Consider the following 5,914-nt stretch of genomic DNA (forward strand, 5'->3'; position numbering starts at 1 on the left):
TGAAAAATAATCTTGTGAATGGTGTGCCTGTGAGAAGTTTTCATCTACAAGATATCTGTGTCTCGTGCCAAAAAGGGAAGCAAACAAAGAAGTCTCACCCTTTGAAGAAAATCAACACTGTCAGCATGCCTCTCGAACGTCTTCATATGGACCTATTTGGACCTATGAAGCACAAGACAACGTTTGGTGATGCTTATTGTTTAGTAGTTACTGATGACTACTCTAGATTTTCTTGGGTATCTTTTATGGCACACAAGAGTGAAACTCCTGGCATCCTCAAGGATCTTCTTACAATGTTAGAGAATCTCTATACGTTGAAAGTGAAAAGGATCCGAAGCGACAATGGAACTGAATTCAAGAATCAAGTTATGGATGAGTTTTGTACTTCTAAAGGCATTCTTCATGAGTACAGTTCTCGTTATACTCCACAACAAAATGGTGTCGCTGAGAGGAAGAATCGGACGATTATAGAAACTGCAAGAACAATGTTAGTAGAGTCGGAACTCCCTATTCAATTCTGGGGAGAGGCTGTATCGGCTGCTTGCTACACGTTGAACAGAGTTCTTACAGTTAAGAGACATGGCAAGACTTGCTTCGAACTCCTTCAGAAAAGGAAACCGGATCTTTCTTACCTTGAACCGTTTGGTGCTCCTTGTACTATGATTGAGCCAGATGGAAAGTTTGGTGCAAGAGCTATCGAGGGTTTCTTCCTTGGATGTGCTACTCCGAATTTTCGTGTTTGGAATCTAGCTACCAAAAAGATTGAGCTATGGAGTGAAGTTAGGGTTCAAAGGTACACGAGTCCTGTTAGGGCTCCGGGTGATCCGTGGATGTTCGATTACGATGGGCTATTTGACTCCTTCAATCTGCCAACCTTTGACGAAGAATCAGCAGCGGCTCGAATGTTGTTGGAAAGTGACAACGCTGCTGTCTCGCCATTGGTTAGACCTATTGTTGTTGACCCTCAAGCTTCTTCGTCAGTCAACAATATGGTTCAAAATGAGGTTTATGAAGATGCTGCTGATTATAATGACTCTTCTGAAGATGATGAATATCATGATGCAGCCGAAGGATCTTCAGCTCCAGCTGCTCCTGTTCAAGGTGCTTCTGTAGATACACCTCATACGCAGAATGTAGACACTGCTGAAGGGAATGCATCCACCTCTAACCACATTCCTGGTGTGGAGTTGGTTGTTGATCTTAATCTTACCAATTTGGGTATCAATGCACGTGTGCCAGATAATCCTGAAATGAGGATTCACGATACCCATCCCCAGCAGAACATAATAGGAGATGTCCATCGCGGTGTGCAGACACGTAATCAGCTGAGAAACAACCGGAATGCTGGTTTGTATTCAGCTATAAGAGAATCTGGTCAACAAAATGACTGGTCCTTCGCATGTTACATGTCACAAGAAGAACCAAAGTCGTGGAAAGAAGCATTGAAAGATAGTGCTTGGGTTGAAGCCATGCAGGAAGAATTGCAGCAATTTCACAAGCTTGGTGTTTGGAAGCTTGTTGAAAAGCCTGAGAACTACAAGAAGATTGGCACTCGATGGGTCTTCAAATGCAAGAAAGACGACCGTGGAGTGGTTATTCGAAACAAAGCTCGTTTAGTCGTTCAAGGTTTTCGTCAGATAGAAGGGATCGACTACAACGAAGTCTATGCACCAGTTGCACGTCTGGAAGCTATTCGGATCTTTCTGGCTTATGCCTCATTCAAAGGATTCAAGGTTTATCAGATGGACGTGAAGAGTGCATTTCTACATGGTGTGGTTGAAGAAGAGGTATATGTCGAACAGCCTCCAGGTTTTGAAGATCCTGTCCATCCCGATCGGGTTTGGTTGCTCAACAAAGCTCTCTATGGTCTTCATCAAGCGCCACGAGCTTGGTATGCAACCTTATCTACATATCTGCTGGAGAACGGTTTTCGAAGAGGTCTTATCGATTGTACTCTCTTCATCAAAGAACAAGATGGAGATCTTCTTCTGGTACAGATATATGTTGATGATATTATTTTTGGTTCTACTAATGATGTTTTGTGTAGGAATTTCGAGCGCATCATGCAGGATAAGTTCGAGATGAGTGCTATGGGGGAAATGAATTTCTTCTTGGGCCTACAAGTGCAACAAACGGAGTCTGGGATATTCATCCATCAGACTAAATATGTTGGTGACATCTTGAGCCGGTTCCAGATGTCCGATGCAACGCCCATTGGTACCCCATTGCCAACTAATCACGGAATAACTCCTGACTTGAAGGGTGAACCTGTTAGCCCTTCATACTATCGCGCGATGATCGGATCCCTTATGTACCTCACAGCATCAAGGCCAGATATAATGTACCCAACGTGCCTGCTTGCCAGATATCAAGTTAACCCGAAGGCCTCACATCTTGCAGCTGTCAAAAGGATTTTTCGTTATTTGAAGGCTTACCCCGACACCGGTCTGTGGTATCCTAGGGATAATAACTTTGACTTGGTCGCATTCAGTGATTCTGATTTTGGCGGATGTAAAATCGACGGCAAATCCACAACGGCTGGATGTCAGTTTTTAGGAAATCGCCTAGTCACATGGCAGTGCAAGAAGCAGACGTGTGTCGCTACATCAACATGCGAAGCTGAATACATTGCTGCCTCAAGTTGTTGCTCACAAGTTCTTTGGATCCAACAACAATTACGGGACTACGGTTTTGAATTCCTAACTACTCCTATTTACGTTGATAATTCTGCTGCTTTAGATATCACTAAAAATCCTGTGCAGCATTCAAAGACCAAACACATCGAAATCAAATATCACTTCATACGTGATTGCTTTGAGAAAAGGCTAATCGATGTTGTTAAGGTCCACACCGATGACCAACGTGCCGACTTATTTACCAAAGCTTTTGACAAATCTAGATTTGACTTCTTATTATTGGTAAATGGCATTAAGGTCAAGCAAGAGTAAACCAACATCGGAAAATCATTTTTGTAAATATCCTTGTGTGTTTTTAAATTTATCTTAGTTTATTGAATTTAGGGGGAGTAACAATCTGAAAATCCAAAAACATCGAAAAATTTCAAAAACACAAAAACATTAGAAAAACAAAAATGAGTTTCCTGGCGAGCAAAAGAGAAAATGATAGTACATCAGTGGTCTTTCCAACCTCTTTAAACCTTAAATGAAAAACGATAAGCAGCTCTATATAAGATGTATCGGTAGGCTCACAATCATTTTAAAGTGTGCAGGGTGATATAAATCTTAATCGACTGAAGATCAGGTGGGAACCATTCATTGGCATATGGTCTTAGTACCGAAATTTCGTTTGATAGATTGCCGAGGTTCTGAGATATTCGGTCTTTATGCTGCTTATCATCTGGGTATCATGGTTGTATCTTTTACCGAAAGATAACGGGGACGCAAGTCTAGATCTTCCATGATACCATACATACGTGTACATAATACATACTGCATTCGACCTCAATAAGTGATAAACAATCACATGTCCAAATCAAATAAGTGATAATATATCACATTTATCCGGGTGTCAAGTTCGTCTCTTTGCTGTACGGAAGTACTGACCTGTTCACGGACTTGCTCCTGTGCCCTCATGCATATGAAAATCAAGTTCCTCATCAATAAGTGATTATATCACAAAGGGCTTGTTTTCAAATCAAAATAAGTGAGTACCTCACATTTTATACGGTCAAACAGATGATAATCGGTATACTCACCGGTAAGATGAACTCTCGTGCATACCTTGATACGGGAATGTGTCGTGATGTGGATGAACACCGGTCGGTAAGTATAAATCATACCTTAACGTATCCCCTCGCCATGATTACATCTGATAAGTTGAGTTTAAGTGGACAACAATACCGATAATTGTTATAGGATGCTTATCTTAATGTTAACTAACTGAACAACAAGAGTGTTTTGGCATGACCGTACACTGATATGATTCTCTTACCCTCGAAACTCGCAAAAAGAATGTTTGTATATATTTATTTATTTACTGCTTAACTTTTATTGTTTTCTTTTAAAACAGTTTCGTCGTTTGGTGCATATCAGCACGACATTAGCGGTGATGTCGTTTGATAACACTCAAAGGATTTTAAATTGTTGTCTTTTAATTTCAAAAATACCAAAAAGATTTTAGGCGTGTTTTAATATAAACTTTATAAAAGCCAAAAAGATTTTATTTCTGCTTTATTTTCGATCGTACGATGTTGGAGCTCAAGTCTTCGTTACTTGAAACCTGACTGAAAACCGAACTGACTAAAACTTCATAAACGGTCAAAATTTGCATGTTTGAAAGTTAAAGTCTAAAACTTGACAAATTTATTAAACTTTCAAACTGTCGGACGGTGTTTGATTGTGACATGGTCATTCGTGTGTCATTTGTTTATACTATATTCCAAGCAGTTGTTCTCATTATGCGTTTAGATTTCTTGCATGTGCAGATTCTAAAGGCTAGGAGAACATGGTCGATGACAAGCCTTGGAATGAAGACACGACGAGAAGGCGCTCAAAAGATGAAGATGATCGAGTTGCCGCTGGCCATCATCAACACCACAAGGATCTCACTTCATAAAGATAAAGTCTTTTCACGAGCATAACTCAAGGGGGAGCTTATGTTAAGGGGGAGTTTGTCAACACACTTTCTACATGATTCGGGTAGTTTGTTGATACACTCTCTGCTTTCAAGACGTGAAGACTTTGAAGATCCTCCGACATTGAAGACTTGAAAGGACATCAGAGTTTTGGGAACTCGAAGACCAAAGACCGTCGAAGTTCGAGACGAGTCTACAACTATGGAAGATAAAGACAAAGCTACAGCCAAGGGGGAGTTTGTTGGTGCACTTGTGTCTGTACTTTGTCTGTATTCGGTCTATATGTAAACGATGTCCAAGTTAGCCTTGTAAGTTTGACCAAGTCAACTATCCTCCTAGTTTGACTTGGCCAAACAGTTGGTAAATATTGAAAGATGTTCTCTGTCGAAGGATAGCCTCGAAGGATACTGTTGATCCTTCGAGGTGCTCGAAAGATATGCTTCGAATGATTAGACCTCGAAAGGTGATCTTTCGAGGTCCTTGCTGATCCTTCGAAAGCATCATATCCGAAAGATGATCCTTCGGACCATCTATCGGATCCTTCGACCAGACATCATGGGCTGGGTATATATATACCCATGCAGTGTAGTGTGAAAGATAGATGCACACTTAGAGAGACAGACAAGAGTTGAGAGCATTCTGTCCGAAATACACACACACACACTTTGAGAGTTTGCAAACTGATTGTAAACACTGTGCTTGTAACCGGAAACTTTCTACGCATTAATACAAGTGGTGTTAATCGTTGAGTCTTGTGTGTTCTTGTGTTTGTTCTTGCATCATCCCGGTTTGCTCGCTAGCTTGGATTCCGCATTCGCTAGTGAGTTTGTATAACAAGGTTTAGGTTTGTTCTCGATCCTCCGAGAGGGACCTACATATATATCACCATTACCCTTGAATTTCTTGATTGTATATCTCCCTAATGTCAACATATACACGTGTGATTTAGTTTACGAATATTTTTCAATGCCGAGAATCTCGATCAGAGAGTAAAAAAGGCGTAAGTTTCACAATGGTGTAAAATTAAAATGGGATATACCGGCTAGGGTTCAAGTTACTGGAACAAGGGCCAAACCAACCACCCAAGAAAGGAATCGTCGAGCGAAAACACTTGACAACCCCCTAGAAGCAGCTTTTCTTGCCACCAGACCTTTCTCCATCAATTAGGAATCTGATGTCGTCACTAAACACATTCCTGAAATTGTAGCCATTTGTTGAGAGTTTTTTTTTTTTGGCGTCTAATCCACATATATATCACCATTGCACTTGATTTTCTTGACTGCATATCTCTTAAATGTCAACATATACACGTGTGATTTA

The sequence above is a fragment of the Helianthus annuus genome, chromosome 3, assembly GCF_002127325.2.
Source record: "Helianthus annuus cultivar XRQ/B chromosome 3, HanXRQr2.0-SUNRISE, whole genome shotgun sequence".
NCBI classification, from domain to species: Eukaryota; Viridiplantae; Streptophyta; class Magnoliopsida; order Asterales; family Asteraceae; genus Helianthus; species Helianthus annuus.